Genomic DNA, 25,426 nt, shown 5'->3' with positions numbered 1-25,426 from the left:
GATTATTAAAACAATAGACCCTAAAAATGGTATTTCCCCCAAGAATCCCTTGCAGGGAGAAGAAAAGAGCACCAGGCAGAGGATGAGATTGTCTTCCAGAAGCAGTTTTCAAACAGTTTTTACAACTTGTCATATCACCTTCTAAAAGACACTTAAGCCAGAATAGCAATGAATCAATGGTGGGTGTGATTGAACTTTGGCTGGAACTGTGTATACATGTAAATCTTTGGTCCTATATTCAAAATTTGACCTCACTTTAGGACCACATAATGAACTTGAGGTATTTGTTGCATCTCTCTGTTCTTCAGATCAACACGATAACATTATGTAAATTTTATCTTCTTTCCACTATTAATTTGGCTCTTTTTTTTTTTAACAACTTAATGAGGATAAGTAGTCAAATATGTCCGAAGATTTGGGTGGTGATCCTCAGTTTTAATAATAATGTGGTTCCATTAGCCTGAGAACTCAGTGAGGATGCTGTGTCAGGGTTGGCTCTTCTGAACTGCTATAAGTTATTCCCAGCAGTATTGAGGTTATTGTCTGTTCTAAAGGTAGGCAGGCCTTTGTTTCTTTTATTGGAATCTGATTTCCAAACATTCCCTATATATTCCATGAAAGGTTTCCTCTCAAAAATGATACTTGGCCCATCTGGACCAGAGGTGAGTGCCTGGGTTACAGTCAGAGAGGCAACTGCGCCTGGGTCCCACCACTGGACAAAGGCCACTCCAGGAGGACCAGACCAACTTGGCCCCAGGTTCCTGCCAATTGGCGGGCCCTGATGGAAGGCTCCCCTTTTCCAAGACTGCAGGCAGACATTGCAGTTTCCACACCCTGCCCCCACACACATCTGCTGGAGACCCCAGCCATTTCCTGAGAATCAGAGACCAGCCCCAGGCTTCCATCCTGCCCTGGAACTCCCATCTGGACCAGAGACCAGAGGAACACCCATCTGGACAAGAAGAGCTCTAATCTGGACAAAATAAGGAGACCCCAGGGATTTCCCAAGACTTACAGTCCAGCCCCCCAGCTGCTATCTGGCCAGCACTCTCATCTGCACCAGCGCTCCCATCTAGCCCAGAGCTTCCATCTGGACTAGAGAGAGGCCCCTTAAATCTGTCAACTCACTCTGGACCAAGTACACTGATGAGACCAAGAACAAACACAAGAGAAGATGGGCAGGCGTCAAGGCAGAAGCACATACAACAAAATAAAGAGCAATACAGCATCACCAGACCCTAGCCCTTCGCAAACAGCTAGACCTGAACATCACAGAATGGAAGAAGAAGAAGAAAACAACCTTATAAGTAACATCATGAAGAGGCTAGAGCCTTATATAGAAGGAATCAAAAATAAAGTAGAGGAACAGACAAACAAAAAATGGGAAGAACGCTATAAAAAACAAGAGGAAAGGACAATTAAAGCAAAAGAAAACAATAAATCCTTGAATGAAAATCATGAAAAAGCAAGGGAAACAATCCAAGACCAGAAGAGGGAAATAGAAAAAATGAAAAAGACACTAGCAGAAGGAATGTTGGAATTAGAAAATCTGAGTAAACAAACAGGAACTTCAGATACAAGTATTACCAACAGAATGCAAGAGATGGAAGAGAGGATCTCTGGTGCAGAAGAGACAGTAGAAGAAATAGATTTATCAGTCAAAGAAAACACTAAAACCAACAAAGTCATGACCCAAAATGTCCAAGAAATTTGGGACACCATGAAAAGACCAAACCTACAAATAATAAGGATAGAGGAAGGAGAAGAAAACCAACCCAAAGGCACAGAAAATATATTTAACAAGATCATAGAAGAAAACTTGGCCAACTTAAAGAAGGAAATGCCTATGAATATACAAGAAGCTTATAGAACACCAAACAGACTAGACACCACAAAAGGTTCCCTAACCACATAATAATTAAACAACTAAATGTACAGAATAAAGAAAGAATATTAAGGGCAGCAAAGGAAAAAGGCCAAGTGACTTATAAAGTCAAACCCATCAGAATAACACCCGGTTTCTCAATGGAGATTTTTGAAAGCCAGAAGGACCTGGACAGATATAATGCAGACACTAAGAGACCATGGATGCCAGCCTAGACTAATATACCCAGCAAAACTTTCAATCATCATAGATGGAGTGAACAAGACCTTCCAAGACAGAACCAGATTTAAACAATACTTATCCACAAACCCAGCCCTACAGAAAGCACAAGAAGGAAAATTCCAACCTAAGGAAGGCAGATACACCCATGAAAACACAGGCAATAGATAACACCACAGCAGTAAACCCCAAAGAAGAGAAGCACACACAAACTACCACCAAAAAATAAAAATAACCACAGGAACGAACAATCACTGGTCATTAACATCCATTAATATCAATGGACTTAATTCACCTATAAAAAGACACGGACTAACAGAATGGATACGAAAACAGGACCCATCTTTCTGCTCCATACAAGAAACACACCTCAAATTCAAAGACAGACACCTGCTAAGAATAAAAAGCTGGGAAAAGACTTTCCAATCAAATGGTCTTAAGAAGCAAGCTGGTGTAGCCATCCTAATATCCAAACAAATAGATTTCAAACTAAAATCAATCAAAAGAGATGATGAAGGACATTACATACTCATCTCAGGAAGGATCCACCAAGATGAAGTTTCAATTCCAAACATTTATGCCACAAACACAAGGGCACCCACATATGTAAAAGAAACATTACTAAAGCTTAAATCACATATAAAACCCCACACATTAATAGTGGGAGACTTCAACACTCCAGTTACACCTCTGGACAGACCGGCCAAATTGAAACTTAACAGAGAAATAATGGATTTAACTGATATTATGACTAAAATGGACTTAATCGATATCTACATAACATTCCACCCAAACAAAAAAGAATATACGTTTTTCTCAGCACCCCATGGAACCTTCTCTAAAATCGAACACATACTTGGCCACAAAGCAAATCTCAACAGATACAAAACAATTGGAATAACCTCCTGTGTTCTATCAGACCACAATGGTTTAAAGTTAGATTTCAACAAAGAAAAAAGTATATAAATCCTACAATCTCATGGGAACTAAATAATGCTCAACTGAATCACCAATGGGTGAAGGAAGAAATAAAGAAAGAAATTAAAGACTTCCTAGAGATCAATGAAAATGAACACACCACATACCCAAATTTATGGGATACTATGAAAGCAGTGCTAAGAGGAAAATTCACAGCACTGAATGCCCACATAAAGAAGCTGGAGAAATCTCACCGTAGTGACTTGACAGCACACCTGAAAGCCCTTGAACAGGAAGAAGCAAAGTCTCCCAGGAGGAACAGATATCAGGAAATTATCAAATTGAGAGCTGAAATCAATAAAATAGAAATAAAGAGAACAATACGAAGGATTAATGAAACAAAGAGTTGGTTCTTTGAAAAGATCAACAAGATAGACAAACACTTATCCAAACTAACCAAAAGACACAGAGAGAGAATCCAAATGAACAAAATCAGAAATGAAAAGGGGGACATAACAGACAATGAAGAAATCCAGAGAATCATCAGGTCATACTTTAAAAACTTTTACTCCACAAAACGGGAAAATCTAAAAGAAATGGCTAATTTTCTGGATGGGTACCACATACCTAAGTTAAATCAAGACAAGATAAACTATTTAAATAGTCCAATAACCCCTAAGGAAATAGAATCAGTCATTAAAAGTCTCCCAACCAAAAAAAGCCCTGGACCTGATGGTTTCACTGCAGAATTCTACCAGATCTTCAAAGAAGACTTAATACCAATACTCTTTAAATTGTTACACACAATAGAAGCAGAAGGTATGTTACCAAAATTACCCTGATTCCTAAACCAAACAAAGATGCAACAAAGAAAGAGAACTACAGACTGATCTCCCTGATAAACATTGATGCAAAAATATTCAATAAAATTCTGGCAAACAGACTCCAAGAACACATCAAAACAATTATCCACCATGATCAAGTAGGCTTCATCCCAGGGATGCAAGGGTGGTTCAACATACAAAAGTCCATCAATGTAATACACCATATAAACAAACTCAAAGAAAAAACCATATGATCATCTCACTAGATGCAGAAAAGACATTTGACAAAATCCAACACCCCTTCATGATAAAGGTCTTGGAGTGATCAGGAATACAGGGAACATACCTAAACATAATAAAGGCAATCTACAGCAAGCCAACAGCCAACACCAAATTAAATGGAGAGAAACTCAAAGCAATAACACTAAAATCAGAAACAAGGCAAGGCTGTCCCCTCTCCCCATACTTATTCAATATAGTACTTGAAGTTCTAGCCAGAGCTATAAGACAACATAAGGAGATTAATGGGATACAAATTGGAAAAGAAGAAGTCAAGCTCTCCCTATTTGCAGATGACATGTTAGTATACATGAGTGACCCCAAAAATTCAACCAAGGCACTGATACAGGTAACAAAAACATTCTGCAACATTGCAGGATACAAGATCAACTCAAAAAAGTCAGTAGCCCTTCTTTATACATTAGACAAACAGGCTGAGAAAAAAATCAGAGATACATCACCCTTTACAATAGACACAAATGATATAAAATACCTTGGGGTACACTAACTAAGCATGTGAAGGCCCTTATGACAAGAACTTTAAGTCCCTGAAAACAGAAATTGAAGAAGATGTCAGAAAATGGAAAGATCTCCCATGCTCATGGATAGGCAGGATTAACATAGTAAAAATGGTGATCTTACCAAAAGCAATCTACAGATTCAACGCAATTCCCATCGAATTACCAACACAATACTTCACAGATCTGGAAAGAATAATACTCAACTTCATATGGAAAAACAAAAAACCCAGGATAGCCAAAAGAATCCTGTACAATAAAACAACTTCTGGAGGCATCACAATCCCTGTCCTCAAGCTCTACTATAGAGCTACTGTAATAAAAACAGCTTGGTACTGGCATAAAAAGTGACGTGTCGACCAATGGAATCAAATTGAAGACCCTGACATTAACCTAAACACCTATGAACATATAATTTTTGACAAAGAAGCTAAAAATGTACAATGGAAAAAAGAAAGTATCTTCAACAAATTGTGCAAGCATAACTGGATTTCATGTGTAGAAGGCTGCAAATAGATCCATATCTGTCACCATGCACAAAACTTAAATCCAAGTGGATCAAAGACCTCAACATAAATCCAGCTACTCTGAACCTGATATTAGAGAAAGTAGGAAGTACTCTTGAACACATTGGCACTGGAGATCACTTTCTAAATATAACACCAGCAGCACAGACACTGAGAGAAACAATCAATCAATGGGACCTGTTGAAACTGAGAAGCTTTTGTAGAGCAAAGGATATGGTCAACAAGACAAAGCGACAGCCTACAGAATGGGAAAAGGTCTTCACCAACCCCACATCTGACAGAGGGCTGATATCCAGAATATATAAAGAACTCAAGAAATTAGACATCAAAATGCCCAACAGTCCAATTAAGAAATGGGCTATAGAACTAAACAGAGAATTCTCCACAGAGGAAGTTCAAATGGCTGAAAGACATTTAAGGAATTGCTCAACATCCCTAATTATCTGGGAAATGCAAATCAAAATGACTCTGAGATACCACCTTACACCTGTCAGAATGGCTAAGATCAAAAGCACAGAACACAGCTTATGCTGGAGAGGATGTGGAACAAAGGGAACTCTACTCCACTGCTGGTGGGAATGCCAGCTTGTACAGCCACTTTGGAAATCAATATGGGGCTTCCTTAGAAAATTGGGAATCCATCTCCCCCAAGACCCAGCTATAGCACTCTTGGGCATATATCCAAGCAATGCTCAATCATACCACAAGGGCATTTGCTCAGCTATGTTTGTATCAGCTTTTTTTGTAATTGCCAGAACCTGGAAACAACCTAGATGTCCTTCACCTGAAGAATGTATAAAGAAAATATGGTACATATACACAATGGAGTACTACTCAGCAGAGAAAAGCAATGACATCATGAGGTTTGCAGGCAAATGGATGGATCTAAAAAAAATCATCCTGAATGTGGTAACCCAGACTTGAAGGACAAACATGGTATGTACTCACTCACAGGAGGATACTAGATGTAAAACAAAGATGACTAGACTGCTACACAACTCCAGGGATGCTACCTAGACAACAGGACCCTAGGAAAGACCCAAGGATCACCCAATGACAGAGAAATGGATGAGATCTACATGAACAACCTGGATGACAGGGGGAGTAATGAAGGGCAAGATTTGACGGAAAGAAAGCTTAGGGGAACAGGAGATCCCAGCTGGATCAAGAACAGAAAGGGAGAACAAGGAATAACAGACCATGATAAATGAAGACCACATGAGAATAGTAATAGGCTGAGTTCTGAGAGGTCCCCAGAAATCCACAAGGATATATCCTCTGTAGACTGCTGGCAATGGTCGAGAGAAAGCCTGATCTGACCTAGTCTGGTGATCAGATGACTAACCACCCTAACAGTCATCTTGGAACTCTCATCCAATAACTGATGGATGTGGATGCAGAGATCCTCAGCCTTGACCCAGGTGGAGCTCCAGGTGTCCAACTGTCAAGAGCGTGAATTGTTGAATCCAAGATTGTAAAAAGCACAGGCACAAATAGCCAAATGAATGGAAGCACATGAATTATGAACCAAAGGCTGTGGAGCCCCCAACTGGATCAGGCCCTCTGGATAAGTGAGACAATTGAATAGCTTGATCTGTTTGGGAGGCACCCAGGCTGTGGGACCAGGACCTGTTCTTAGTGCATGAGCTGGCTGTTTGAAACCTTGGGCTTACACAGGGATACTTTGCTCAATGTGGAAGGAGGTGACAGGACCTGCCTGTACTGAATCCACCAGGTTTAAATGAATCCCCAGGGGTGCCTTGATCCTGGAGGACATAGGAATGGATGGGAGGGGCTGTGGGGAAGGTACGGGTGGGTGCGGGAGTGGGGAGGACAGGGGAACCCATGGCTGATGTATAAAATTTAAAACACATAATAATAAAGAAAAAAACTTAAGAAGTTACCCAAAAAAAAATGATGCTTGAAGGAAAGTATGGATAAAACCTTATACGCCATGGTAACAATTGGAAGAAAAAGTTAAATTTTATGCTATAGGTAAATAAGGTATGTGCTCTAATTTCTATTTTGTCAATAACTATGATTTTGTAACATGAAAAATAGCAAAGGTTTTATAAAATGAACAAATTTAAACACCATTTATTAACTAACAGAATGTTATGGATACATTCAGGAAAGGCAAGCAGGAGTGAGGGAAGGGGCCAATAACCATTAACAAAAGCCAGCCTTTCACAAGCAGAGTACTCACTTCTAAGCTGCTCATCATGGCTTATCAAGTTTCAGTTTCTATATACACTGCAGAGAACCTACTTAAAAATGATCAGACGTTTCTAGGACAGAGTGCAGCTATCAAAAATGATGAAGTAGTATAGAGCATGTTAAGAAGTGTCTGTGCTTCTGGAAAAAGATAATTAAGAAGCAAGAGACCAGAAACTGTTCTATCTGAGAGAGGTAGGTTCTGAGCATCTGGGCACTAGATTGACAACCACAGACAAGTCCTCAGAATTGCTCTGTATTAAATTGCTAAGACGTACTTGCAAGGAATCTCCTGCTCAAGACTGTGACTGCTCTGGTCTGGGCTTCCAGTACCTGTTAAAGAGAAAAAGCTGAAAGTCAAGTGTCAAGAGAATCTGTGATGGAGGGAGGTGGCGGTTATGCAACAGACATCAGCTGCTGCTAGGCCATAACAAAAGAATGAGATGGAACATCTCTGTATGCTACTCATTAGCCCCATGAAGACCACAGTGCAAATTGTATCAAACCTGTGACTGGTGTACAGAAATACTCTCAAGTAGACAATGTACCTGGGAATATGACTGAGCATTTTATGTTTCTTTGAATCCTTTATTTCCTTTGTCAACACTTTGAACTTTTGGTCACACAAAACCCCAAGATTTAGTTCCACTTGGTTTTGTATGTAAATTGTCTTATGTTTCATGACAGGAATATTTAGTTGTGCATAGCCATAATATGTGGGAAGAAGACGATTATTTCTGGAGGGATTCCAGCTAACAAGCTTGAGATTCAGACCTTGCCTTGTGCAACCCCATGGGCTGGTGTTTCTGACTGTTAATGGTATATGAGGACTCTGAATATTGTGCAGATTAAGGTCATCAATAACTACATTGTTAGTGAACCTGTACAAGATTGCATGGTGACCCATGCAATAAACTCAAGGTGCAAATTCTTGAGCTCTGAGAGAAAGAGAAAGTTAGTCATGTGCAGATTGCCACTAAGGAAATTTTAAAGCACTAGAGTCAAGTTTTTTTTATAAATGCCTTTTAAAAAAGAGTCAAATGAAGACAAACTTCAAATTGTTAAAGATATTTAAAAGGTTTAATAAAATTTAAGGGCTGGGAGGATAGTTTCAGAAAATGTTTACATTCACACTGAGCAAAGTAAACAAGACTATTCAAAATCAGATTCTGCATCAAAATAGAGAGACTTAGAACTTCAATTCTCTTCCCTTTAATCTCATTTACTTTATGGCTTAAGGTAAATTTAAAGTTAAATTAGGTTTGGAAGCAATTGGAAATTAAATAGTGTGTAAAATAATAGTTGTATTTTTAAAGCAATGCTATTTATTTGGATTTTGAAACAAACTGGTGAAGATCATGTATATGTAAACTAAGAATGCTTTTAGTTCTGTGAAGCATCTTTCAAATGACTAGCATTGAAACATAACAAAAGACAAAGGAAAGAAAGAAAGAAAGGAACAGTATTGAATGCAAGTATGATGGCTCTGAGAATTTTTCTTGAGAAGGCTTATCTGAAGGAAAATGAAAAGTGTACAAATTGGACGTAGCTGACAAAAGTGACTCTGTCTTTATAAACTAGACATGCAAATAAATGGCATGAACAATCCATTCACTACATGCACCACATTATAAACAAATTCCAGTTTCCCACTTTTCCAGTGAATCTTTCTACATGAATTCACGATTTTCTTTCTGCTTTTTACTTGTACTTGGGGTTTTTCAATAGATCAGCAAGTGCTAGAATTCAGGAGTAGATAGGTACTTAGTTAGACAGGTTTAACCACAGAAAGTCACCCATTCAGATATACAAAAACCATGCAATTAAAAACTTCTGCTAAAATTTCAAATCTTTTTAAAATAGATGGTCACACAGCTTCTACATTCTTGTCACAGTGAGCCAGACTATTAATAAACAGATACTTGCTTAATGAACTTCAATCATTTGAAAATTAAAAAATCTTTCAATTACTATCGTCATTGAAAAAACACAAATGTAGAGTAATGTAAAGAAACTTAAACCTCTTATTGTTAGTGTTGTCATTGTGTTTTTATTGAAAATATTATTTTTAACTTTCAAAACACTTTTTATGGTTTCTGTTCACTTTCTCTTCCCCATCTACTCCGAGATCCACTGTTCTGCTACCTTGTTCCTACCCATTCAACTTTATGCTTTTTGGGGTTTTGTTTTGCTTGGATTCATTTGGTTTTAATGAATGCCCCAACATTACAGAGGAACTCTGGGTGACTTTCCAATCAACTGAAATCCTAAAAAAGATGTTCTTAGGTTGGTAATACAAATTAAAATAGAAAGTGAATTATATGCAAAACTTTGGACTCATCAAGATATGATAGATAAAATTTGCCAAATACAAATTGACTGGACATTGTGAGTGTAATTTTTATTTGAACTGTTCTTATTGTTTTACTTTGTTAAAGTTAAAAACTTTCCTTTTTATTTAGACAATATCTGATCTTTTTCTTATTGTATATAGTTTTACTCTTCTAGAGTTAAAACATTTCCCTTTTCTTTACAAAAAAAAGTAGGATGTTTGTTTGCACTGACACTCAAAGACTGACAATAAAGTTTAATTTTAAACAAGGGGGTGGAGTTATTGACTAACTATGGTGATATTTTGTTTATGCTCTAATAAATTAAGTTTGCCTGAAGAGCAGAGGACAAAGCCAGCCACTACTTAGCCATAGAGTCCGGGCAGTGGTGACAAACACCTTTAATCCCAGCACTAGGGAGGTTGAGACAGGAAGTGATATGTCTGGGCAGAGAAAAGGAATATAAGAAGATGGAGAAAAGAGCTCAGTATTTTCTGATTGAGGAGTTGGCAAGGTGAGAGGTAGCTATGGCTTCTTTTTGTGTGTGTGTGTGTGTCTCTTTGATCTTTCAGCATTTACTCTGATATCTGGCTCCAGGGTTTTATTAAGATCAATTAAGATTCATGCTACATCTGGTGTCCAATTTGGGGTATGAACCCATGATCCTGAGATTAAGAGTCTCTTGCTTTACTGATTGAGCATGCTGAAGAACTAGGTGACTGAAACTAGCCATAAAAGTTTTTTACTTCAGGCTTTTATTCAATATCTGACTCCTGAGTTTAATTTAATAAAACAATACAAGTAAATGACACAATCAACTTCTTCAATAAAAACAAAAATAATACATTTAATAAATTCCTCTATTGATAATACATATGTGCCCTCCTGAAGTGTGAAAATCCAATTTTAGGATAGAGACTTTAGAAACTTATCATCTGTAATGCCCTGGTTGTGAAAGCTTTTGCTTCTGAAAGTTTTCAAGATGCTTGAAGAAGAGTTTGTTAGTGGGTAAAAGGTCCAGTGAATGTGGTAGATGAAGCAAAACTTCAAGTCACCATTTGTTCAGTTTCTGAAGTAAGGGTTGTGTAACATGCATTGTAGAGAAAAAAATGGGACCTTTTAACTGACCATTTTGTGGCTATAGGTCTTGAAGTTTTCAGAATTTCTCCTCAGTTTTTCTGAGAAACTTCTGAGATGTGGCAGATTGACTGGGAATAAGAAAGCTCTAATAAATTTGGATAAGAGCAGACCACCAATCAGTGATCATAGACTTACTTTTGGTGGAAGTTTGGCTCTGGGAAGTATTCAGTAGCCTCCTTTTGGTCTATCTGCTCATCATAAACATACAACCAACTTTCCATCAAGCATTGCAAACTGATATAAAGATGATTTGGTCTTTCTAAGCAGAATAAAAGAAGGAAAGAGTTTAAAATGAAGATTATTTTTGTTTGTTTAGTTTTCATTTGGCTCAAGAAGAACCAACTTACTAAGCATTTTTCCCAAATCCAATTTGCTGCAAATACCAAATGACAATTGGATGGTCAAGACTCATGCTGTGTTTCTTGACAACTTCAAAGAGACTCAGCTTTAGTAATTGTTCTCTAGTAGGTAATAAATGGAAATGTCCAGCTCCCATGCTCTTTATTTTCAAGGCCCACATCTCCTTTGCAAAACAGTGTTGAGCACCAGTGAAGGTAAGTTCAAAAGCAATTACTGAGCCAAATGTGTTACTGGTTTATCCATATTGAACTTGAATAAAAACAAACAAACAAAAAAAAAAAAAACAGGTTCTATTTTCTTTCTGTATAACATCATTTTCATAATATAAAATAAAAACAAAATAGGCAGCAAATAATAAACCATTAGCACAAAACAGAGAATGTGCAATACTACAATATGCATAATGACATTTTAGAATGTCATTTCAACAGAATACAATTACATTTACAACAACTTCATAAAAGAACATGATAGTTTCGCTAATGAAATACATAGCCAAAGCCATAAAACATATACCAAAAGTCTCTGCCAGAAAAAAATTCATTGAAAACATACAAATGAAAAAGAAAAAATGTAATAAATAATATTGAAAAGCAAATAAAAATTAATGCAAAAGTGAAGTAAAATATATTGTGTAGCTGAAGTTTTCTTGGTTTGGCCTGGCTCCCACAGTCCCATGGTCTCGCAGCTGCTCAGACCCAAATGAGCACACAGAGGCTTATATTAATTACAAACTGCATGGTCTAATGGCTCAAAGTTTTCACTAGCTAGCTCTTACATCTTAAATTAACCCATTTCTATAAATCTATACTTTTCCACATAGCTCCTGGTTTACTGGTATCTTTACATCTTGCTTCTCATGGCAGTGGCTGACAGCGTCTCCTCTGTTCTGCTTTTCACCTTTCTCCTTTCTAGTTAGAATTTCCCATATAACCCCATTGTGCCTCAGCATTGGCCAAACAGCTTTATTTATCAGCCACTCAGAGCAACACATATTCACAGCTTACAGAATGACATCACCCATAATTTCCCCTTTTCTTTCTATTCAAAAGGAAGTACAAAAGTGGGGTTCTTGAATGTCCATAAGGTATAAAAGAGTGCAAAAGGGTTTCTAAACATGTAAAAATTGAGCCAAAAATAGCTTTCTACTTCACATCTCATGTGGTTCAAAATATAGAGATGCCAAGGTACAGAGACACGGTGGCATACCAACTTGAGCTACAGTATGGTAGGTTCATGGCATATGGGCTTGACCTGCAGTATGGTGATTTCCTGCTGCAGTACACAGAGGCAACTCCAAACCACACAGCGTGGTGTGTGGTGGATTTAGCCTTTGATAGTACAGAAAGAGAAAAAAAAAGGAAAGAAAGAAAAGGTTTGGGGGCTATGCACTGCTGGATGGGAGCATAGACCCACTGCTTCACAAAGTCAGCAGTGAGCATGGTTCCCCCAGACCTGGTGGAAATGTAGTTCTGCCATGTTGGAAAAGCTGAGGTGAGTGGAGCCAGCAGTCAAAGCTGCCATTTCAATCCTAGTAATACTGCAGTTTAAAGCAAAGATTCACAATGAAACAGATTCAGATGAAATAAATCTCTAAACGGTTTAATGTATAAAAAACATACAGGCTAATATAGTTTGACCAGCCAAGACCCCCCTGTTCGATGACACCATAGCCCAGATGATCCAATGTCAAGAACAGTTCCAAGTCAACTGGCTCAGAGAATACAGCATCACAGATTATTCCACTCAGGACTTGACCATAATTCTTAATTTTCTCAGGATCCCCATAAGTCTACCAGTACCCCCTAACAGCAGGAAGTAGCCTAGAACACTGCACCCACATTCCCAAAAAATGGGTTATGAATATTTGTCTTTGTTAGAGATTGATTACACATTGTTATTAGCCATAGTCAATAGTCTTCTAAAAGAAGAAAGGGGAATAGGATATAGAAATATAGGATATAGATATAATAGGATGAAACAGTAGATTATTGAATCTACTTTTCAAGAGCAACAAGTTGTTTAAAAATATTTTACAATGCTATGAATTTAACTAAAATTCATTGAAACAAATTTAAAGTTAATTTTGTTATACTTTATGTATATTTCTACTCTTGTTTAAGTAATTCATTTAAATTATACTGGATAATTATGAAATACAGATAAATAATTAGTCTTCTATGATAGTCAAACTTATAGTCATGTTAAATTTTCCAAGTATGTATAGCGAGAGAGATATAATTCAGTTAGGTAGTTAATCTCCAAACACTTCAAAGACCTACCAGAATATGGCATTCAAAATGTTTTAAAAATTTAGACTTTTCTGGACAATGAGACACTTCTGCTACAGGCAGCACCAATTACATCAAGGAAGATGATGGGCACCAAAGACACTCCATATGAAGTTTATCATCTTCATGGAAAAGGTTAGCCATTTGGAAAAGAAACTGTTCTTGCCTGGACTACTTGACAAAATGTTGTATCAACTGGACATGAAAGGCCCATAGAAAGGTGACCACTGAACTTTGCAAGGCAAGATGATTCTTCCAGTTCCTGGTTCACAGAGGAGACTGCCAGATATTCTATAGGATACAGAGAGAAGTGACTAAGAGACTCTAAGCCTATAGGCTGAAGATGGATGCCCTAACACTGCAGAGAAACATTGGATGACTGTCCACATAGGCAGCTATCTCTGTCATTTTCAGAATTTTGGAAGTGCTTACAATACATTTCCTGTTTACTTAGATAATACTATAGCCTTCTGAGGTCTTGATATAGTTGAAGACTAGCTAGCTATAATTTTCTTTGGTTTTGGTAAAAGATAAATTAAATATGAAGCTTTAGACTCACAATATAGAATAGATGATAGAATATTGTCTTTAATTTTGTCAATTACAAATAGACTATGTAGTGTAATTGTAATTTTTGCTTGATAACTGTTTTGTTACATGTAATTTTACTATGTTAAAGTTGAAACCTTCCTTTTTGATTAGACAGAAAAGGGGAAGTGCTGTGGAATGTCGTTCTGTATGCTGGGAATGTGTTGCTCTGATTGGTTGATAAATAAAATGCTGATTGACCAGTAGTCAGTCAGGAACTATAGGTGAGGCAAGCAGATGAAGAGAATTCTGGGAAGAAGAAGGGCTAAGTCGGGATTCACCAGCCAGACACAGTGGGAGCAAGAGGACAAGGCAGAATTGAGAAAAGGTACCAAGTTATGTATCTATGTTTATAGATAAAAATTATGGATTAATTTAAGTGTAAGAGATAGTCAGTAATAAGACTGAGCTAGTGGCCAAGCAGTTATAATTAATACAAGCCTCTGTGTGTTTACTTGAGGGACTCCAATGGCAAAGACTTGTCCTGACCACCAGCAGGTTGGGGAACAGGAAAACTTCCAGCTATAATACTGATTACATTAGAGTGAAGAAAGGTCTCAAATTAATAGTTTAAGTTCCAAACATAAAGGTTACAAATAAAAAGTAAACAAATAAAATGAAAATTATACATAGCACATGAAATAACAAGGATGGGAAATAGATGCAACTGAGAGCAGGAAAATAATGAGATAAATCACAAGAATTAATTACAAAGTAAAAAACTTAACTATTAACAAAGCTGACAAGAATAAAGAAATGTCACAAATGACCAAAATCAGAAATGAAACAGTGTTAATTACAATGGATATAGAGCTGATAAATAATGTAATAATGGAAAATATTAAATTAATGCTCATAAACTGGAGAAGTGAAAATAGATGGATAGTTTTTTAAAAAGTATAAACTGTAAAAACTGAACCAAAGTTTTAGTGTCATTAAGAGTCAGTATCATTAATAAATTGATATAAAATTTTATATTTATCCTTAACAAAATCTCTAAAACAATTTTTTTCACTTTTTAATTTAATAAAACATTATAAATAATAATTTAAAAAATATGCTCCATAAATATGAAATAACAATCCTTGACTCCACTTAAAATATTTTTTATAATTTTTTAAGAATTCAATACAATGTATTTTGATCATACTCATCCCCTACTTCCTTTCCTTAATTCCTCTCCCCAATATTGTCCTGCTTCCCTACCCCTCCAACTTAATGTCCATTTTAGAAAACTAATTTACTCCAATTGTACTATCCATATATATTTTTAGTGTAATGCTATCCTCTCAAGTTTAGTCTATCTACCAGAGCCCATCATTAAAGAAAACTGAATCTCCCTCCTCAAGAAGACATCAGGTAGCCACAGCACCTAATGAGGGGTAGGAACACATGGAATTCTTCCCTCACTGTGCCAAAGTGTTGACTGGCTTCATTCTTTAAAAATACAGACAATGATGGTTGCTGTAATTTTCTGAGTGCCAAGTTCCAGTTTATTTCAGAAGACACTGCTTCATTCTGGTTCTTCTCACCCTCTAGATTTGACACCCTTTCCATTTCCTTCTTCAAAATGGTCCAGGAGCCTTGCTGAAGGAGTTTTACATTGATGTCCTATTTGTTTCTAAGCACCCTTTAGTCATTTATTCTGTATGCCTTTAACAGCTGTGAGATTTTGGCTTAAGTACTGTCCCCTGCTCAAATAAATTTTTCTGATGAAGTCAGAGTTGTACTATCCATAGGTATAAATACACAAATTTAGGGACCAGTTTATTATTATATCCATTTAGTAAACAGTTCCAGTAGGGTCACTCATGGAGACCGTGAGCTCCTCAACCACAGGTTCTTAACCATATTTACAATGGCATGCATGTGGAGCAGGTCTTAAATCTCATTATAAGGCAGTTAATTACCACTTAATATCCACTGCATTATTGCACTCATGGGAATATCTTGCCACACAGGGCACTATTACAGCTCACAGGATTCACAGCTTATTAAGAATTTGAGGAGACTGCAACTGCTCCCTGAGACAGAGCCTGTCAGTGATGATTGGACTAAGAGGTGAGTCTTTGTCCTCATAGCTCAGTATCCCAGCCTCTAGGATTTTGGCCCAGGGGCACAATCCTGTGCCACCACAACACCACCCATTGCAGTCCCAGTTTCAGGCCAGCAGGCAAGTCTCATGCAGACAGGTAGTACTGAGGATTTCTGTGTGCTGTGAATGTGTTGCTCTGTTTGATTGATAAATAAAACACAGATTGGCCAGTAGCCAGTCAGGAAGTATAGTATAGGTGGGCTAAGCCCCGTCTCTCCCACGACCCACCCTCCTACCAAGACTGCACCTACTCCCTGAGACAGAGCTTGCCAGTGCCAGTTGAACTAACAGCTGCTCCCTGAGACATAGAGTCCATCAGCCCCAATTAGACCAAGAGCTCCAATTAGACCAAGAGCTCCTATTGGACCAAGTGTATCAATTGGACCAAGGGAGACTCCCTCAGACACAGATACCATTGCACCAAGTGGAGAAAGCAATGGGTAGACATCAGTGTAAAAATACAGTCAGCAACATAAAGACAAATATGGCACCATCAGAACCTAGTGGTTCTACATCAGCGAGACCTGAACATCCCAACACAGAAGAAATAGAAGAAATAGACCTTAAAAATGAATTTAAGAAGATAATAGAAGCCTTTAAAGAAGAAATAAATAATTCACATAAAGAAATTGTGGGAAAGACAAACCAAAAATTGGAAGAAATCAATAAATCCCTTAAAGAAAGCCAAGAAAAAGCAATTAAACACATTTATAATCCCAGCATTTCAGAGGCAAGAAGATGGAGAGCTGGGGTCCAGCCTGTGCTGTATGGTGAGAGCCCATCTTGCTGAATGAAACCAGGGGCTGTTCATATAGCATAGAGGTATAATAGTCACTTAGAAAGTAATAGAAAATATCCTCATGATTTTGACTATACATATGTATAGAATACAAGTTCAGTAGTAAATGGGGGAAAGAAGGAAAACTGTGAACATGAGCAAAACCCAACATTGACTATGTGAGAGAGTGTGATAGTAGAATCCATTATTTGGTATTCTAACTAAAAATACTAGATTTAGGAACTTATCATGAACTGTTTTTAGCAGTATGTGATAGTCTAAGAAATGCCTATAAATGTTATAATGAAGAAAAGCTGTGGGTTTAGTAAATTAAATACAAAGTCCTTATTCTAAAATAAATGAAACTCCAAGTTTCTTTGGAACAAAGAATCAATTCTAAATAAACACACATGCATGAATGCATCTGCACGCACATGCATGCACACACGCACGTGCACACACACACACACACACACACAAACTAGCAAGGGTAAATTGTTATGAAAATTATGATATAAAGATAACACTCTGCTTAGTAAAGCAACTTATTTTACATAAAATAAAGAGCAAATAAAAACATCAACAAAATCATATATAAAACAAAATTCAAAACAACATGCACTTGAAAAAAATCAATTCTGAAAATAAAAAGGCATTCCAACTGCTTACATAAAAACCCAAACTCAGCTCGGGTGGTGATGGCACACGCCTGTAATCCCAGCATTCGGGAGGCAGAGGCAGGTGGATCTCTGTGAGTTCAAGGACAGCCTGGTCTACAAAGCGAGTTCCAGGACAGCCTCCAAAGCTACAGAGAAACCCCATCTCAAAAACCAAACAAACAAAAACAAACAAACAAAAAAACCCAAACTCAAACCAAAGAAAACTTGTGATTCTGACTTTTGATACTTGTGTATATGGATTATGTTAATTTTAACTATTTAATTGAATTTGTTTAATGAAAATTTATTATTGTCATAAATTTAAGTGATCTTTGATATTTGCTCTGTCATGAGTTTGATCATGACTATCGAACTTTTCTTTCTAGAAAGAGCACTACTTATTTAATGCATATGTAGGAGTTCAATTAAAAAAATGCATCTCTGGGATGCCTACTGCCCTTGGGAAACTATTAGCTTGAAACTATCAGGTGATTTTCATACAAATGCCAGATAGCAATGTAAAATATTGAAGTAGTCATAAGAATCTGAAAACAGACCAAGATGATTGTAGAACCACAACAGGTTTAGAACAGAAGAGGAATTCTCTACTTCAGTTAACGTAAACTTCAAGATTAAATGGAGTGAGTTGTTTTATTCAAGATCTGTAAGGGAAAAAAAGGTTTTTTGTTTTTGTTTTTATGTATTTTTTATTTGTATTCATTTACTGAACAATGTTTAAAACACAAGTTTAAATATGGCATTTATAATGGCATCAGAATATTTTCCAGTGCCCAGAAATAAACTTAATGAGTGATATGAGAGATCTGACTGGCGATTGCATAAAGCTTTACTGAAACTACTAACAGCCTAAGTAGGCTAAGGAATATGTCACATCCATGTGATTCTTAAACCTCTGGCCTCAGCATCCATCTATATCCTAAAAATTGAAGGACCTCAAAGAGATTTTGTGTGTTAAATCATCTGTTTACTATGCCAAATTAAAATTGAGATTTATATTTTAAGAAGATACTAACTCTTTGTTTTATGTATTTTTAAAAAAAAAAAACTTTTTTTACATTTTTATATATTAGAGACCAAATACATGAAAGAAACCATTTAATGAAAATACATATTATATAAATTTCAGCATTCATATCTGCAGTTATTAGAACCCCAGGATGCTGATTTATTTTTCCCTGGAGTGGTAAGTTAATGCCACTACAACAAATATCCTGTGGCACCCACAGCATGGATACTTTGGTCTTTGAATGAAGCTTTCCATGATTCCTCTTATTTCAGAAATGTGTTGAACTGTCCAATATCATGCAAATGATTCCTACCAGAATTGAAGTCAAAGCCTTGGCAGCCTGGCTGCCCATGGGAACAACATCAGGCAAACAATTGATATTAAGACTAGAGTCAGAACCTTGCCAATATTGCTATCTCTATTATACTGTATAAAACCTTTATCTCTTTAGTCCTGACAAAATCACATAGCAATGGAACTTAGTTACAGAAGGCATTTTTGAAGTGAGAACCTCCTCATTATTTATCCTATTGCATGGGCCACTGTATGAAGTATGTCATTTACCTAATTTGATCATTACAATGTACACTGTGTTCATTTTCATTTTCTTTGCCTTAGTCATAGTAAACAAACAGCTTCAAAATGAAAAGAAGTCTCAGCCTAGGTAAGATGTTTGGCTAGATGACTTCAATGCCTTCTCATGTTCAACACTTCTAAACCTTTGGTCTCCATCTATAGGCACTATTTCAGAAATCTAGATCTTATCTTCTGTGTATCTACCTTTTTCTATTATCTGTCTGTCTATCTAGTGTCTTTGTAATTTTCTATAACTTATCAATGAAGCAGTACAATACTATCTGTTTTGGAAAGCATTTTTTTACAAGCATACACTTATTTAATCCAATGACCAATTATGAATGTCTTTTATAGCCATAAAGCCAGTTATTAAGATTTAGTATACAGATGATCTTGAAAATTCAATAATCCTTTATGTCTTTATAATATCAAATGTTTTAACATGATGAGACAATTTGTTAATTATATTTTAAAAATCAGATACATCAATATAAAGCTATGGTTATTTTTACAATAGAAGAAAACTATCAAAACTCTAATTCTAGACCTTTATATAAATCTGTGTTTCTTAGCTAGGAGTGCATCTGGTGTATTTCAGAGCTATTAAGACATACAGGTACTGGACTGTTTGCCACAGTCCCTGAAACATGGGGTGCTTCTGTGTGAGGTCATGGAGAGCTGTATTCAAAAGGACAGCAAAAACTCACAAGGTCTAGTATCTAAGTTGTATTTGCTAGCTCAGTCTATCAGAGAATATCAATATAATTTTGTTATATGCTCTTTAAACAAGTAATGACTGCTTTTTTGTTTTTGTTTTTTGTTTGTTTGTTTGTTTTCTTGTTTGCTGTTTGGTTTTATTTTTAAGACTGGTTTTTACTTGATAGCCTTAGCTGGTTTGGAATTCACTATGTAGATCAGGTGAGCCTGGAATTCTTAGAGATCTTCAAGCCTCTGCCTCATGAGAGCTGGGATTAAAAGTATGGTCTACAATACACATTTATTATTGAAGATTATTGATTATTCCTAAAATATATCTGTATAAATCCTTGCATTGCTATTACTTCTTGACAGTCTCATGAATTACCTTAATGTCTGCTTTAAAATTATATGGTCATTTAAGCTTAGGGATGTACACATTTCAAACTTAAGAAATTTAATAAATTAACACTGACTTTAATTTAATCTTACAGCCACTTCTTTCCCTAATAGGGGAGATATGCAGACTTTTTTGCCTTTGTCCTTTCTCAAGTTTTCAAACTGACTTTTAAAAAAGACTATTCAGTGTTAGATAGGGGTGGCAGTGCTCAGGGAAGCATCCAGAGGACGAGCAAATTAATTAGAGTTGTGGTAAATGGTTTCAGTTCCTTAGACCTGGGAGATGTTGAGAGCCTCTGCCTGAGAGGAATCTTCATGAATTCATACTGAGCATGTGTGATGGTTTGAATAGACATGACTCCAATTAACTCATGTTTTTGAATGTTTGGCTCATAGAGAGTGGCACTATTAGGAGGTATGGCCTTGTTGTAAGGGGACTGTCACTATGGAAGTGGGTTTTTATATATGCTCAAACTATGTCAATTATTACACACTCATTCTGCTATCTGTGGATCAAGATGTAAAACTCTCAGGTCCTTTTCTGACATAGAATCTGCCTGCATGCTGCCATGCTTCTCACTATGATGATAATGGACTAAACCTCTGAAACTGTAAACCAAGTGCCAGGGCAAGCCCAAGTGAGTAACACGCTCCAGAGAGGAGGCAAGGAATAGGTGAAGGAAGAAGTAAACAAGGACATGGTAGTGGGGAGAATCTTGCAGACTGACTAACTAGCAGTGAAAGTATTTCCTTATTTATACAGAATTCATTAAGCAGGAATAACCATTAATGGTTTTTTAAAAAAGTACCAGAACACAGGTGCCTTTTACAATCATTTTCCCTCAAGTTTAATCATCATTAATTGTGGTGATATATTGTGTACTTCAATAAAACTTACCTGGGGATCAGAGGACAGAGCTAGTCACTAGATTAGCCATAGAGGTCAGGCACCTTTAATCCTAATACTTGGAGGCAGATTTCCCTGTGGATCTCTGTGAGTTCAAGGACACTCGTTACATAAGAGAAACGGAGCCAGCCAGTGGTGATATATGCCTTTAATCCCAAGAAGTAACATGGCAGAACACAAAAGTTATATGAGGTATGAGAAAACAGAAACTCACTCTCTTTAGGCTGAGGATTTCATAGATTAAGCTAGTGGCTGGCTGTTCTGCTTCTCTAACCTTTCAGCTTTCACCCTAATATCTGGCTCTGGGATTTTTATTATAAGAACTTCTAATATTCATGTTACATCTGGTGCCCAGTGATTGTGGCACAAATACACAAAAAAAGCCCCTTGCCTGTGGCTTTGTGTCACAGGCCACAAGAATATGAAATAGAGGAGTCCAGCTCTATATAATAAGCTATATCTTTATTGACCAAGCACTCCTTCAAGAGGCAGCTATTTATAAATGAATAATTGAAGTTATTAAGCTTTAATATTCAGGAGTTTCTTGCTATGAATTTCTTGTGTCATAATTCCTCTATATTGGTGTGTGTGAACCTCCTCAGCTATATATGCTCAAAGTACTTGGATAAGGTCACATAAGCAGGGCCTTCTGCCTCCAGGGTTTTTGTTTTTGTCTTTCAGGAGAATCAAGGCTAAGGGATCTGAAGAACACTGGACAAAAGAGACATCTGAAGAAAAAGTACTAATCATCCAGAGAAAAAAAAGTCCCAAGAAAAAGGGTAAAATGTCAGGTGGTAGAGTCATGCTCATACAGCAGCTGCTTTTCCCACCTGGACTTCATCCTCATACTTAGTGTCTTCTCTTATGACTATATTTAGCTATGCTACTGTGAAAGACAACAGCAAGGTTTCAGTTAACTTCTGTGACAATCTTATGAAAAACAATATCCCTAACTGTCAGAACACTGTACAGAGAAAGCATTCAGTCTCTGGCCACATTCATAGTGTTGCCCAGGATATGAGGCCTATACATATTTTAGGATCTCCTCAAAACTGTTTTCAGGGAAATGAAGGGTACATCATATTGTATGCCTTCTTTCAAAGAGCAAGATTCTGCAGTCCCTCAGTGAAATTCTCCCTGGATTTTCACTAATTGTACTAAGGCAATTTTAAATTTAGTTCTTATTTTCCTTCCTTGACTAACTGAAAGTAGTTTTAAAGACTGAGGTTGTGGCTCAGTCATAGGATAGTTGTCTCATTTGTGCAAGGCTCTCTATTTGATTGTAACATTATGTGGATGAAGAGTAGTGAGTAAGGCCTTTGAGTGCACACCTTCAATTTTAGCAACTGGGGTTTTGAGATGGAAAGGAAGAGGGATGGTGAATTCAAGGAAAGCCAGCTCTACATAGCAAAACATCTCCAGAGAAAAAGAAATGATGAAGAAAATTAGAGAGAAAGTGAAGGAATTGGAGGTGGAAACAGAGGAAACCATGGATGAGACACAGGGTTAGCAAGAGGATATTCTGGAAGTACTTCAAAAATATTCTATAGTGAAATCAGCCTTTGAAAAGGTAATTTTAAAAAGCTGTCAACTTGCCAACTAATTAAATTGTGAAAATATACAGAATGCTGGTAATTTTCTAAACTTAGAAAATAAACATGATGGCTATTCTAGCTAATTATTACATGTACTTACTCTAAAGTGGAATCTGATCCCCTAATGATATACGTGAAGACCATTTTGAAAGGATCAGAATGAAGAAACTCTAGGTGTCCAGTAACTTATGAACTTGTGTCACTCATCTTTACAAAGATCATGTGACCCAAAGTTGAAAGTTAATGTAAGTTTTTGTTGTTTATATATGTGTGTGATCTCATAATAATCTGCCTGATAGTGAACAAAAATCTGTGGTTAGAACACAATTAAAGACAAAAATTAAAAGATGATATCATATCATGAGAGGAAAAAAATGGTCATTCTAAACTCGTGGCAAAAATCAAGTTTGATTAAAGAAAAGAGGCTTTAGTAGAGCCTGTGTACATATAATGACAAATATGTACACATACTATATCTTCAGAGATGCCCCCATTTTCAATACCATTACATTCCCACAGAGTGGTAAACTGGAGATGCCCAAGCAATGATCTCTCCCCTCTCACTATAATTTCTCTTCCAGGGAGTACACAGACACAGAAAACACTCCAAGGATGATAATTGTAACTTTTCTGAGAATAGTTTACTGTAGACAGCATAGAAAATGAAGAAAAGCTAGTCTATGATGGAGTTGGACAAATGAATGAGAGTGAGCATGTTGTATAAGTGTTCTGGCAAGATGTGTGAGAACTAGTTTTTGAGTGTATTTGGACTGGAAAGAAAATTTATGGTAATATTTTGCAGAGTCCAAGTACAATAGGAGATGTATCTGACAACTGGAAATTTCTATGCTGTCTGTTAAATGGGCAGAAGTAAACATTTCACTCCTAATATACTTTCTTTGTTGATTTATGGCATCTGAAATGGAAGAATATAATAACTTTCCACAATTGTTGCTGACAATATAATTTCCCTTCTTTCTTCTTATCTTTTCCATGCATGACATTTAAGGAACTAACTAAAGAAAGAACAACAACAAAAAATAATTTATAATTTTAATAATACAAGGGAAAGATAGAGGTCTAGTTCAAGTTCATCCCAGCTACATAGTGAATTTGAAGCCAGATGGGATTACATAAAACTACATCTCCAAAAACTAAAGACAGAGTTAGGTTATATAATTAAAGATAACAACAAAGTTACCAAACAACTATGAACTTTCTGCAAAAGACATGTCATCAAAGCAGGAGTTAAAATAGAACAGAGGTAACCACTATACAAACAGAAATAATTACAGTTTCATAAAGAGGAAACAATGACATTCCCTCTGTGTGTACATCAAATATGAGCTTTGAAGCATATTAAGAATTAGCCTGATAGACAGACTGTCATTATATCCATGTTTGGAAACAATCACACAGCTTTTCCTCAAACTCATCAAGTCATAGAATGTGATCAATATGATTGGCAGAATCTGCCAATCCCCCTCATAATATGGCCATTGTAAATGATATACCAAAGTAAACAACATTTAAAAATTAAGAAATCATAAATTTGGAAATGTTTCAAAATAAGACAGTATGCTATATGTTAAAGCTGGATTCAAGATAAAAAAAAAACTCAGAGCAGAAAGATAAAAGGAAAATCTTTAAACACTTAGAAGTTAAACATATAATTAAAATAATTCAGTGGTTACATTGAAGAAAAACTAACATCAGCATAAAATTTGTGAGTCACAGCTAAAGAAAATGCTGGGAGGGGAATTTATAGTACCTAAATGTTTAAACTCCAAAGAGGAAAACATAGCAAACCCATGGTCTAAGCTCTTAGAACAAGTAATCAGAAGAACAGTATAACTGGCACTGAACTGGCAAAAAAAAAAAAAAAAAAAAAAACTACAACTGTAAAAAAAAAAAAGAAAAAGAAAAGAAAAAACAGAAGACAAATTAAAGTTCTTTCTTTAGGAATATCAATATAATGACATACATAGTTAGACTTAACAAAATGAAAAGAAGAATAAAGAAGTCTCTTAGTCTCTTGACTATTTGATAGAGTAAATTCACACCTGACTTTCAAAGTTATAACTATTAACAAGACAGAGGGAAAGTTATGGGAGCCATATCAACTGTTTTTGAAATTTTATCTTATTTTACATTTATATCAAAGCATAACAGTTATGACAACCCATGAGGGTGTGTTAATGGAGCTCAAGAATTTATTAAGGTATAAAATGGGGATAATACACTCACTGATACAGAATAAAGTAGATGCTGCCTTTTTTTCTGAGACAGGGTTTCTCTGTGTACCTTTGCACATTTCCTGGATCTCACTCTGTAGACCAGGCTGGCCTTGAACCGCCTGCCTCTGACTCCTGAATGCCTGGCTGCAGCGATTTTGTAGCTGTTGTTGTCCTCCATTGTGGCCAGGGGTGATGGGAACCATCCTGGTTCATCTACCAAAGAAAGTGCATAAGCCCACCCCACTGCTCTTAAGTAATCATGTATGCAGGCAAGACGATGCCCAAAGCTTAATACTCCAATGCCATTGGCTGAACAAAAAGAATTCCCACAACACTGAACATGCAACACTGATTAGTTAAGTGA

At 36.5% G+C, this 25,426-nt stretch overlaps 1 protein-coding gene across 1 annotated transcript in view; it reads right to left on the bottom strand.

Annotated features, from left to right (window-relative positions):
- Positions 1-25,426, bottom strand: part of Sntg1 (syntrophin gamma 1) — an 826,637-nt gene that overhangs the window by 678,972 nt on the left and 122,239 nt on the right. The window contains exons 3-4 of the mRNA XM_036179958.1: positions 10,990-11,113; positions 7,663-7,717 (exon numbers count right to left, since the gene is read on the bottom strand). The gene's annotated coding sequence lies outside the window, so the exon portion shown is untranslated. The remainder of the gene's footprint in view (positions 1-7,662; positions 7,718-10,989; positions 11,114-25,426) is intronic.

This window comes from Onychomys torridus, chromosome 2, assembly GCF_903995425.1.
Source record: "Onychomys torridus chromosome 2, mOncTor1.1, whole genome shotgun sequence".
NCBI lineage: Eukaryota > Metazoa > Chordata > Mammalia > Rodentia > Cricetidae > Onychomys > Onychomys torridus.
This window is presented reverse-complemented; position numbering and strand designations above follow the sequence as displayed.